Source organism: Anarhichas minor, unplaced genomic scaffold (assembly GCF_050575085.1).
Source record: "Anarhichas minor isolate MPS153535 unplaced genomic scaffold, ASM5057508v1 ptg000055l, whole genome shotgun sequence".
Lineage (NCBI taxonomy): Eukaryota > Metazoa > Chordata > Actinopteri > Perciformes > Anarhichadidae > Anarhichas > Anarhichas minor.
The window spans coordinates 3,603,542-3,617,504 of NW_027466501.1; the positions used below are offsets into that span (position 1 = coordinate 3,603,542).

General features: G+C 41.3%; 1 protein-coding gene across 2 annotated transcripts in view; it reads right to left on the bottom strand.

Annotated features, from left to right (window-relative positions):
- scube1 (signal peptide, CUB domain, EGF-like 1) overlaps positions 1–13,963 on the bottom strand; it is a 109,637-nt gene that overhangs the window by 63,164 nt on the left and 32,510 nt on the right. The window lies entirely within an intron of this gene.

The window sequence follows — 13,963 nt, forward strand, 5'->3', positions numbered from 1 at the left end:
ACAGCTTTTTTAATCAACGCTGAAGTGTTTGAACCGTGGTAGCTAAACCACACCAAGGAAACCAAGTTACAAAAAGCGGTTTTGAATTGAAGACTTAACTAAATGATGAAGTGTGAGAAAATGATTAAGTAAATGAAAAGCCCACCAGACAGAAAAAAAACCTCCTCAACCGTCTACCTCCTCCCTCCCTCCACTTTTCCATCCCTGCTCTTGTAAGTGCCGTTTTAATTGAAATCTGTCAGACGCTGGTTGTGTGTCTCTCTCTCACTGGTCTGCTCAAACCACTGCGCTATAGGTGCTAAGCCATGAATTTCAATGAGAGCTTTTCTTGGCTGCATTGAACTCCTTTACATAAGGACGGTGCCTTTCTTACAACCCTCCCCAATCCTCACACACACACACACACACACACACACACACACACACACACACACACACACACACACACAAACATATCCCTCTCCCTCATTCTTTTATTTTCTCTTTCTGTATCTCACTCTAACTTCACACGCATCACATTGCCAGGACTGTGGATTTTAGCAGCAATATTTGACATTTTAAATCATGAGCATTGTAACACCAAGCTGGAGCACTGTCAGCATTTATGTTTTGCATTGTGAGATTTGGAGGGTAACTAGTTGAATGAAAGCACTGACCAGGAAGTAGGTCCTGTTCTTCCAGAGCAAACACAACTAAAGCTCGGTAGTGAACGGTTGTGAAAGAGCAAAAATACCATGTTTACTTTCCGCTTCAGTGAATCCAAAAAACAAACATAACCAAAGCAATAACAGAGAGAGGCGGCAAGTAGCAAAATCCCCTTCGGGACCGGAAGCAACAGGGTGTATGGGAAATGTGGTCTTAATTTAAAGGACCACTAACAAACGCTACCAAACTGCCTTGGCAGTAATTATCTCCTTTTATTTACAGTAAAGATCACATTAAAATGACCAGTGGAACTACCTGGAACTAGAATTCCCTTTTTCATCCAGGATTTCTTGCCATGAATGTAATTAGTTAAAAAAAAAGAGCTGAAATAATTGATTCATATTCTTTAGATTAATAGAGCGATAGTCTCGCATAGCCAGACCTATCTCCACAGCGCTGTAAGCACTAAAGAAAGGTCTGGCTCCACATATTATCATTCTGGTATAGGGGGGGGAAAACACTCTGGCTTGTTGGTATTTCTTTAAATGTGCTAAATTCGAAATTCATAGCATTTCAATTCCCTCCACATTGGTCTCAACATGGCATCAGCTGAGCCGTGTTTACTTGAGGAGGAACCGGAGGAAGGGTGCGATGCTTCCGCCCATGTTGGTCGAGACGGCGTTATTAACTGTGACCACCCGTAGAGCGCAGTGCAGAGCGGCGACCGTAACCTGAATTTATTACTGAGTGCAGGGTAGGAAATTTACATATTTTTTAGGGGGCAATTTTTGCCCCCACTGACTGAAATCCAGGGGCATTTAAAAGAAAATTGGGGGCACTTTTTGAAACTTGTGAAATAACATTTAACCTTTGTTCAAAATAATAATAATTATTATTATTTAGGCTTACAGTATATGAGCAATTGTCATCAAATGGCAATAATAAGACTATTAGGCAGTAGTCTATAGATTCAAAGTGTTTTCTTAGATTTTTTGAACAAAATTTCTTTGTTATTTATTGTTATTGTTACATTTTTTAACTATTAACAATTATTAAGTCAACGATGCCTTGATTACATCAGTCATTGTGTGGAATTTTTGAGAAAAACATTTTTATATTATTATAAAAATTTCAAAAATGTCCCATTTGAAGGTACAAATTCAGTTTTTACTTAGTAAAATATCTTAATTGACTGTCAGTCAGGTATTATTCATTAGCAACCCTCAAATCAAAGAATAAACACACTTTACGCACAATTTAGGTGTATTTTCCCTTTAACTCACGAGATGCAGGTAGCATGTTTTATACTTAATGTGAATATAATTCATTTAATCTAATTTCCATTATGCAATATGTGTACTTTGTTGGCATCTTATTCTGAAAACCGGATGTTCGTCTGAAGAAACCGGATGTTGTCTCACGTTAATCTTTACACTACCTTTCAAAGTCCTTCGCTCGCTCCCGATCTGTGCCGTTTGAATGAGTTTACCGTGAATGTCAGCATATAGGTGCACTAACATGTAAGTGTCTGCTGAGTTGACCACAGTCTCAGTCACAGGTCTGATTAAGAAGCGCTCCATTTATTTATTTGTTTAGAACGTTCGGTTCTTCACGCACACGCAACATCAGTCAAGGCGAAAATCAAAACCATTCTATGCCAACTGGACCGGGTCATATAGGCCACGATGTTTTTGACAAGTTCATTAAATTATCATTATTATTAGAGGAAATTATGGGGGCATTTTTTGCCCCTCTCCTAGTGATATCAGGGGCAAAATTATATTTCTTAGGGGCAGTTTTGCCCTTTGCCCTCGTGTATTTCCGACGCTGACTGAGTGCATCGACAGGAAGGGAAAAACCAACCATGGAGGAATATTGGTGGTTTAGGGAACCTCAGCATTGTTCATGGACATTTAGTTGTCACAGTAAAGGGGAGAGTATTGTTAAACCTGGACTGGTTGTCCCCATCAGTCACGTAGACACAAAAACATTAAACAAATAGGGTCCAGATTGAAAAACAGTCTAACAGCATTGCTGTACCACTATGCTCCGATTCAGGGTGGATAGTTTACTTTTGCTGATTTTGCACTCTGCTTTGCAGCTCTGTGAGGCTGTAGCAGTGATTTGAGTGAAATGCTAACATCCGCAATTTTAGTACGCCAACGTATACTGTAAGTGCACACAGCCACACAAAAGCAAAAAAACCATGAGAATTCTGCATTCCTGTTTTTTCCCAAGCCCCCAAGAAGAGCGCCTGGCTTTGAAGAAAGTTTTAAATAGTGGCCGAACTGTGGGATTACAATTTCCGGGTCCATCACGTGAGGCCATTGGGCGTGCTTGCTCTATGGGCAAATGGATGCAGAACTTTGGTTAGATCTGAGAAATTTTATCGAATTATATACTTGGGTCACTGAGCAGCTTTCATACAAATGTGGGCACTACAAACTAACATCACTTTGTCAAATCAAGGGAAGTGACAAAGAGTTTGGTTGTAACTTTAGTATATCTAGCTTCCACCAGTAAAAGTGGACTACAGTCAATGAGCCGGGGCCGGTAAAGGCGCGCTGCCGACGGCATGTTCAAATTAGTTCGCAGAGTCCAGAAGCCCCTCCCCCGCTGCTGCACGAAGCAATATGGCTTGTTTATTTAAAGTTCATTCATATTTAACATGTCACATGTCCAAATTGCACTATATTAAACACTGCACGCCCCTTGGGTCCCCAGCAGTACACCCACCAAGTGTGAAGTAGATCAGAGGAGTGTTTCTCAAAATATACGAAGGACACACCCACATATACACGGACAGACAGAGATTCCTCACATTAAAGTGAGATGATCAGCTGTCATGTAAAGTATATTTAATTTGCTACAACCTGCAAACCCCAGGTATGGTTCTTGAAATGCTCAAGCAGTGTCAGTACTCGTGTCCTCAGCTATAACGTCAAAGCAGCAACGTTTTGATGGAGGCAAGAGAGCAGGCAAACCAGAGTTCAGTGTGTTACGTTAACAGAGTCCAGCTGCTAACGTTAAAGACAGGAACAAACTTTGGGGGGAACTGTTTGATTCGCACAGCCCTTGTTAACTGTAATAGTATGACTACAAAGCGCGTGTGTGTATCAGACTTGTTCCGGCTAAAGGCAGATGTTAGCTTTCTGTAAAAAGCTGGGAGATGATGAGACAGGAATATGTTTACTTTGTGCGAATGTGTGTGTGTGTGTGTGTGTGTGTGTGTGTGTGTCTCCACTCCCCGTGTTTCCTGTGTTTGCTACTGAGCAGCAGCACCACACCAGGTCAGCTACCACGCCCTCGTATAAAACATTTCCACTGACCACAGACAAACTCTGGCCTAAAAATATAGCGGTGGCAGCACAGAGGGGGGGGAAAGAGCAGAACAGTGGGGGGAAAAACAAACGTGGATTCCACCTTCCGCTCGCAGGTAAATAACTTGTGTTTACCTCAAAGAGAGAGAGAGATTGCTAAGTTATTGGAGCTCGTTTTCAGTTAAAGTTAAAATCACATGCTGGAATAATATTGAAACAAAGTATTTATAAAATGGAGGAGAGCGGGTGTTTTGGAAAGGAAAGCATTAGTCACTTTCAGCACCTCGACCATGCTATGATGACCTAGTGTGTGTGTGTGTTTGTATGTGTGTGTGTGTGTGTGTGTGTGTCTGTGTTTGTGCCTATAATTGACATATCGTTTCAAAGAGATTCATGCCGAGGCCTGGTTTGACACACACACACACACACACACACAACTGCAACTACAACTAAAAATGTAAAAGAACACCACCACAGTCACAGTGTCTAAAGACACACAAACACCAGGATTTCACCTCCACACACCAGGACCCTTGGAGTGTGTGTGTGTGTGTGGGGGGGGGGGGCTTTAATACAAAACACAAACAGAGGCCACTCCACTTCAAGGATTCACTCAGTACTGGGACACTCGGGAACAGGACATTGAGCGACAATACTGTCTCCATGCAGGGTCGGAGCTCATTCACTGCATGCTTTATATTTCCCTAAAAGTTGAAAAGAAGATCAACTTTATTGATCCCATTAGGTGAATTGGACACCTTGCAATGTTGTTTTGATCTGTTAAGATTTTTGACGATGACTTTTACGTGTTCAACTGGCCTGTGTGTTTATTTAACCCTCTGAACACCAAGCAGTTTCAGGGTGTTTTTCGCTCCAGTCACATTTTACTCTCCGTGGCCTCGATTTTCACTGCAATATAAAAGTCCTGCATCTCTGTGAAAACAGCACAATCATGGCTTGAAGTAGAGAGAACTCAGAGTTGTCTTTTGTGCAGAATAACTCAGTTACCATGCCATAAATCATAAAATCAATTTCTTTAATCATTTATTTTACAAAAATTGGAAAACAATGGATTCTATATATATCCAACATTTTTAAGTGTCCAAAAGTGTGAACACTTAAAAAATATGAAGGCTCCACGTGCTATATAAACATAGCACAAAAAGTAAGGAAATTTGTGTTTGGTCGATTATTTCTTTGTTGTAACAATGCTTCTTGGCAATAAATCTTATACAGTTGGAAAGCCTGTTTATTTCCCTTTTAAATGGTGCCACATTTGTAAGGAACATGCATTTGTGGGATGAGCAGCAGAGCTGAGTATGTGTGTTGCGCCCATGAAAAATGTGCCAAATCTTCTCTGCCAATGCAAACAGAGCGGGGTTTATCAGAGACTACCTCCAGAATGTGGGAGTGGAGAGGATGGAATGGCCTACAGCAGTCCTGAACTCAACCCCATTGAACACTTATGCTGTTCGTGCCAGAGTGACCAACACAACCACGTTGGCTGACTTGTGACAAATGATTTTTGAAGAATGGGGTGCCATCTCACAGCAGTGTGTGAGCAGGCTGGTGACCAGCATGAGGAGGAGGTGCCAGGCTGTTGTGGCTGTGTATGGTTCTTCCACACGCTACTGAGGCTCCTGTTTGTTAAATTAATAAATTGTTAAATTGCCAATATGTCTTGTTTCTTCAGACTTCAATCATCCAATCCACCAAACACCACCGAACAAGAGTCAATGGCAAAATAAGCTGTTTGGCATTGGCAGAGAAGATTTGACCGTTCATTTCACACAGGATGCGAAAAATGGTCTGCTGGGTCCAAGTTCTGGATGTGTTTGACCCATCCATCCACCCCAACCTCCCACCTCCACGGACATTGTCGCTCTTTATATCACGTCACCTGACTTCCCCTTTTTGCTCCCGTCATATTTTACTATGGCCACAAGAAGTCGCCCCTAAAAATTATCGTAACCATGGGGCGTTTTTGGGGATAGGACATTCTTGGAATAACACTATAGTGAGACAACTAAATTACAGTTGTGACTTCAATTCATTAAGTCCAACTCTTAAATTGTAACCATATTTGTTGGTCAAAATGAATACCTGTAGGACCTTTACATTGGGACTACTGGCATGCTACAGATTCAAACTGAGCGTTCTATCTAATGACGTGCTGCTACACACATTAGGGTTTCTTAAATAACGACAGCTGAGCGTTTACAGTATTTGACAGACACATGGAGCTGTATGGGTGTAGGATGTGACAGGCGAAGTGTCTTTGGCTTTTGATGGTGTTTGTAATTGATGATGATAACAGCCAGGTAGACAGAGCTCCCTGTACTTAAGAGTTCCCACATGCCCCTGGGCCGTCATTAAAAAAGCTTCACCGTACCTCCAATTTCCTGCTTTGGTTTGTTTAAAGTGAGAATTCCTCCATGTGCAAGTTTTTGTTCACAAATACATGTCTGTGCATCTGTGTCTATAGTTGTGTGTGTGTGTGCGTGTGTGTGTGTGTGCGTGTGTGTGTGTGTTGCAGCAGCCTCAGTCTGCTTCCTCTCCTCACACAACTCCAAATAAACGCATGCGGCTTCCATTGGTCCACTCCACTCTGTTTGTCTCTCTGTGTTTATTTTTCTCTTTCTCTCCACTCAACGTTCACAACTCCCCCCATCCCGTGCTCCCACAATCCATTGCTCTCTTTGCCTTCCCTCTCTCTCAACACATAGCACACTGTATACAGATATCATGTGTGAGCCATGTGATCATATCAAACAATGGCATTACTTTACTTTATATCCTGCCATTTCGCATTGATAAACAATATATGAAGATATATATATATATATAGAGAGATTGATTATTAAATGTCTTCATAGGAGACATGCAACCTGAAAAATACAGTATAATAATAAACACTTTAAAATCTCTGTATATTTTCTTACATTATAATATTATATAAACCATTTATGCAATGTTTATAAACTGCCTATACATCTGTGTAGCCTTTGCTAAATAGATGTAATAAGTAAAGTGTTACTGAATGAGGATACCAATGGGAGTGTTTCTCATGCTCCCATCTCATTCGTGATTACAATAGAAATGTGATAACGAGGTATGACTTATGATGAAATATCATAAGTCAAATACAAAGAAAAAATCTTTCCAATTGAGTTACAACACAAAAAGGTCTTTGTCATTTTTCAAGCAAAAAAGCCAAACATTCTTTGGTTCCAGCTAGGGCTGTCAGATATCAGTTTCACTTCACGATTATCGTGGCCAAAATAATTACGATATTATTTATTTGAAAACAATTAACAATGCAATCAGTCAAATTTATCTTTAACTTTGTTTATTGTGCATTTTTGTCTGTAACAAAACTGTATATGCAAAATAAATTAAGAATATTTACACAATATTTTCATATGTGTATTAGGGCTCCACATTAAGGGTTTGCCCGATTGCCACTGGCAACCATTTTGAGAAATTGGCAACCAACTCTTGCCCTTTGGTTGCCATCCGTGGCAACCATTTGTTAACGTTTAAAAATAGGAATAGCAAAAGGCAAAACATGGACCCAAAAATAAATATTTTTTTGATATTGGCGTGAAATTTAAATATTGCTATTAGTCAGAACTGGAGCGCTGCATGTGATAACACTGCACATGCGTTGGTGCGTTTACTTGTGTGCCCACAGGCATCTGTTTTAGGAATAATGGCGAAGCAAATTAAGTTGTTTGACTGTGGGGTAAAAAGTTCATCACAAACAACACACACAACATTACAAACAACTGTGCAAATTGATTCAACTGTCAAAGTGCAGTCTTGGGAGGTGAGGTATCCTGGTATCTTTGAACTGGACGGAGCTCTTTTTTGCAGAACATGTTCAACATGTAAGATCAAGTGTCACATTTTCATTATTAAGCTGACAAACAGCTGCATAGTATATTAATTAATCAAAATATAAGGTGACTACAAAAGCAACCATTTTTTCCATTTCGGCTGATGCCTGAGTGTGCCCTAGTATTGAGCCTTATAATGATATCAATATTACATTTTTAAATATCATGGTTATCAGTACTGTCATAATTTGTTGACACCCCTATGTAAAGCTTCTCTAACGTGAAACTTTGCTGCTTTTCTTTTTAAGATGTGTCTATAAACTGAATACCCTCAGGTTCTGCACTGGGTTTACTGGAGAAAACTACACCTTGGACTTTTGGTATTTTTTTATACAATTTAACTAATTGATTAATCAAGAAAAAAATCTCCAGATTGAACACATAATGAAAATAGTTGTTATTTTCATCCTCAAAGGCATCACATTATACTGAATACAAGAGTTACCAGCTGCTAAACTGCACTACACTGAGCCCCGCATGTTGGAGCACCATGCCTCATCTGCCCATTACCTCCTGTTGATTGTAATCCCCACCATTAAATACTACATAAAGCCTTCCAGGAGCTGCCAGCCGCAGTTTCTCCACCACAGTGTTAAGATTCTTTGTAAATAGTTTGTTTGATCAAAATGGTTTATGTTTCTTGCCCACAGTCGGCCCACTATCGCCCGGTCGTCCTGCTCCACAGTTCACAGAGACTCTTGCGACCAAATATTATCTTGGAGCGCCAGGCATGGCGTCCGCATGAGATGGTGTTTAAAATTCCCCGCTTACTGCCAACTCCAACTTTTGCCAGGAAATTCGTGTTGAGCTCAGAGAAGAATTTACAAGCATATTGTTTTCGCTCTGTTTTGGCGGGGGCCACGTTGGTCCAAAAGGCACAATTAATAAATCAGACGGACCCGGTCAACTCGGAGGCAATCATCATTTGATATCTAATATAGCAACCAATGAACCTCTGCACTGTTGCTGCAAATCACACTAAGGAGTTTCTTTAAATGAGACGTACGCTGTATTAGTTTAGTAATATCAATGGCACAAACTCAGCACACATTTATATCCCTTCTCAGAGTCAGCAGGTAACCCAAGACTTTCACTGACAAGCCAGATCCTCCATTTTGGAGACAGTCAAATTTCCCAAACTGGAACCGAGCTTCTCCATTCTACATGTCACCGTCGGGCCTGTGGGCCATGCCTGACCCATGTGGTCATGGCCCTTCCACATCATGACAGATCAGGAACATTTGCTGCGAGAGCTGTTTCCCAAACTCGAGATAGGGAGCTTTCGGGCCAGAGTCTTCCACGTTCTCGTCTGGATGTGCTTCAGACAGAGCGCAGCACAACAGAGTGGAAACACACCATAATGGAACAAACAATTGTTGCTCGGCTTAATTACCTTCCAGGCGAGTATCAGGGAGAAAGAAATGAACCGTAAGCTAACACTTACCATACGCAAAGCAACACCGACCGTCTTTCCTTCTCACACACAAAACAGTTGCTTGAGAGATCATTTGTATAATAGTATAATTTGAGAAGCTGGTTGTTGGCGGTTACAGTTATGGTAAATGATCACATCACATCATGGTGAGATTAAAAGCAGACGATCTCTGGGGATCAATAAAGGCTTACCTTCTCTTACATTTCCAGCAAAACGGCAAAGCTCAATTCTGTTATAAAGCTCTACACAGGTTGGAGATGAACGGGAAAAGATGTGACACGAATGTGGCGGCAGGTTTTACCCCCAGGGGAAGGCCAGCATTACATTTATGTATGTGCACGCACACACCTTAGTCTCTCATAGAACAACAGGGGTTCTTAGCTGGATGAAGTAAAGATTACACGGAGCCTCTTTCCTCTATTAGTGGAAACACATGACTTTAGGCCAGGAGACCGCTGTTCGTGTCACAAACAAAACTAAACGCCGTCCCCGCCACATCCAAAGCTAACACTAGAGGGATTCCTAGAGTGTCATAGTTTGAAGCTTAGGGCCACCAACCAAGCGTCGGTATTTGACCAGTTAGGAGTGAGAATGTGTTGGACCAGATGTCATGATGATAGAATGTTCATTACAACCATAAGAGGCTTGGACTTGGACTTGGACTTTGCCTACCAAAGATACTGTATGAGGGCTGACTTGGACTCTAGCTCAAAAACTTGTGACTTGACTTTGACTCTAGCTCAAAAACTTGTGACTTGACTTTGACTCTTGCTCAAAGACTTGTGACTTGACTTCGACTCGAGTTCAAAGACTTGAGACGTGACTTAGACTTGCACCTCAAAGACTTGAGTTTTGACTTGAAATCTAACTCAAAGACTTAACATTGACTATAGCTCAAAGATTTGAGACTTGACTTATGCTGCGTTCACACCAAATGCAAAGGGAAATTTTGCATTGCGTTACTCGCAGGAGTTTAGTTGCGGGGTCATTTGTGATTATTCGCGTCATTTGCGCCAGAGAGGAGGAGTAGCTTGTCTCCATGGAAACCGTTATCAAATAAGCCATTTATTTCCGCCATCAACCATAGAAGAAATAAGCACTATTTCTGCTTTTTACAAGTCCCACATATCCCGGGAAACTAAACGCCATCTTGTCTGAGTTCATAACATCATCCGGAGGTGCTCCGTAGATTTTATCGAGCTGTATTCACTGTATATACCAAGCCACAGGTCGGCTGGTTTACTACAGCTGTATGAACCCAAAATAAACAGATTTTGATCTGATTTAATTGCAATAAACGGATAAAAGGGACGCCGAAATATCTACATAATGATGCCGATTTGTAAATAGTCTGGCTTCATGTTTTGTTAGCTCTCTCTGCAAGACGACAAGCAAATAACTTTTAAAATACTTGTTTTCTCAATGGAGCTCGGATCGATGTTGCTAGGCTTTGCTGACATTGTAGCAGCTCCATCAACAGTCAAAATAATATCATCTAGGCGTAAATACGGCAGCATAGTTATTGTTTGTACCCTATGATTCATAGACATACATTTATACACATAGTTTCGTCTGGTGTCTACTTATGAGTTATCGTAGTGCTCTGGGTGAACACCTACGGCTACAATATTTTTTTCCTCCATAGTTTTTGATTCAACAACAGCAGGACGTCAGTGATGACTGGAGGAGGATCTCAACGCTGATATGCTTTTGTGACACAGCGTCACGCAAATTTCTCGCCCGTGTGGGAAAATTTCAACTCTCGCGAATGAGGCGATTATTCATTCGCGTCATTTGCGTATTTGCATTGTTTTTGTATGTAATGTAGTCGGGTCAAACATTTGGGTCACGTTTGGTGTGAACACAGCATTAGACTTGCCCCTTAATTAAAGACTTAAGACTTGATTTAGCCTCTTGCTCAAAGACTTCAGACTTTGAGCAAAAAAGTACTTCTCTGTTATCAGTATCTCTGTTTTTGCGACGCATGTGTTTGGGAATTTGTTAGCACAGCACTGGGTAAATGAGACTTGGATTGGTATAGTTTTGCAGTTGTTGAAATGCAGCCATCATTTACTTCAATTCATCAAGACTTTTCTCTGTGAGGTATGCGAGGAAAACAATGTTTTCTTCAAGAATTCAAGGTACCACAGGGTAAGTAATAATATATAAATGATCATTTTGGGGTGACATTTTTTTTTCTTAAGTAAAAGTACCACATGTAAAAAAATCATTACATGTAAAAGTCCTGCCTTCAAAGCACTACCTAAGGAAAAGTAAACAAGTGTTATCATCACTACTATGCTACACACATCTTAAATAACTGTTGTACAGCCCTTATAAAATGTGTGAGCTTAATATTGTATAGTCTGTCTGATTGTCTGTATGTTGTCAGATTAATCCACTGTCTTTAAACGGAGTGTTAGAGGTCCTAATCTGGTTTAATCTCTTTATTTTACCTTTGGAGGATGAAATAAAGCGAGTGACTCAAAGAAGACAAGGTGAAAAAAACGGGCCACGGCAGGGAAGATGGAAAAAAACATGCGCAAGGAGATTCCTGTGGGACACCGGGATGCTGCTTCTATTCCTGGGCAGGAGACGGAGAGGAGACAAGTGTCCGATTGAGGATCTCTGGACGGGGTGGGGGCTGTGTGGTGGTGGTTAAAGGCTCAGAAAAGCCTGCCAGAGCAGGGCAACGGGAAAATACCACAGCCGTATTCGCTGCTTGTTTACCGTAAACATCCCTCTGACAGGAGCAGGAATTACACATGTTGACGCAGTAATTACTTTGATTTAGCTAAGATATAGATTTTTGACATTTAATTTAATTTGTATGAATATATGGTGAAATAATGTACTTTAAGCATTTTTTTGAAGAATAAGGAATTCTAAATATGTTTTTACTGCTAAAAAAGGGAAATTAGTCACTGGAATTTGGTAATTTGATTTGCATTTGTAATCTGTGGTCTCATTCTGTGGTGCAACTTTGCAAATTCACCGTATAAAAACAGAACTCTCAATGGCTGTCCCCTGAATTCTATCCCGAAACCTTCATAAACAGTTGCAGTGAGATATATTCACATGCTGGTTCATAGGGTTTCCAGTGAGCAAACACACTTCTATTTCTGCATCTCTTTCACCTCTTTTTGCGACAGAGAATCCTCTAACATCCCTGACGCCGGCTCCTGACACGCCCTCATGCTGACCATGCCGACACTGTGAGGAGCGCCCAGGGAGAAGAGGGAGAGGATAAAGGAGAGGTCACTCTGCTGCAGCCTCTTCCTGTATTTGATCTCCCTCTCTCCTCCCCCTCACTCTTCATCCCTTACCACGTTCCCCCAGCGCCTCTTTCTTTTGTGCCATCGCAAAGATGACAGATGACTCTCCTCTCGTCCCATCTTTGAACTTCACCGCCACACTGTCCCCATTCACAGCCGCATGCATGTGAGCATTGTGCTTAGCGAATGTGTGTGTGTGTGTGTGGAGGGGGAATAAGGAGGCCTCCTCACCTCGGGATCACCGCTCCCTCAGACTGAGCCCATAAATTAAATGTGACAGGCGTAATGGGTCGGAGATGCCAGGGTAGTGGGGTCAAACGATTTAAAGAAATCCAATGCCACTGTGGGTGTGGAGGGCGACCGGCCGAGCCAGAGGCATGATGTCAGTGCCCTCGAATCCCACGTCTCCTTGTGATCCAGAGAGCCTGTCACAGGGTCACGCACAAGGGAGAATACTTTTTAGGAGGCACTGAGTCGACAGCAAAGAGCAGGGGCGTAAATTAGGGGAGATCCATTTCAAGACTGAAGTAGCTTTATGTTCAAAAGGATCAACACGAAAGTGATCAAACCATTTTACAGTGCCCTGGGCAGTGTGGACTGATATTTATTTCACTTAAGACATGAATGTAGTGTGTGTGTGTGTGTGTGTGTATGTGTGTGTGAACCTGTAGGACAGCCTGTTGGGGACATTGATGGTAAAAAACAAAAACCACAAAACCACAAATGTCAACTTCATGGTGGTACCACAGCCATTAGCATTAGGAATCACCCATTTATGGATATCTGTACCCGATATGATGGTAATCCATCCAACAGTTGCTGAGATATTTCAGTGGAAGAGCCGACATTAGCATCCATTGAGCACTGCCACTAACATGGCTAAAAGCTGTTGAAAATGACATATTTTCATTGGCCATTTAGAAAGAATTTCTCAGGCTACACAAAGGTACACCCAAGTACATTTTACGTGTCTGTTCCTGAGGGGACATCAACTCATAATCCATCCACTCCTAAAGAATCATATTTACAGAAATAACGTGTCTGCAAGTCATGCCTTTTACTATAATGAGATGAAACGTCTGCATTGAGCTGTCTTTGACACATCCACTCAGGAACAGTGGGGTAAACACCTCTTCCACTAATATTACACCAACCAGAGCAAAGCAGCACTGATCTATCGATTTCTTTCCCACAACTTTGCATGAATTCCACAAATAATAAACAAATGCTTTATCGCACTCTCAAGTCATTGTAGCGAAGTGATGTAGTTACCCAAAATAATTTTCGACAATGTAATCCCTGTGTTTAGTTCAAGATTGAGCAAGGAGCATCAAGTAGCTTTACATAACCCTGAAACAAAGCTCAATGTGTTTTCTTTGCTTCTCTCAA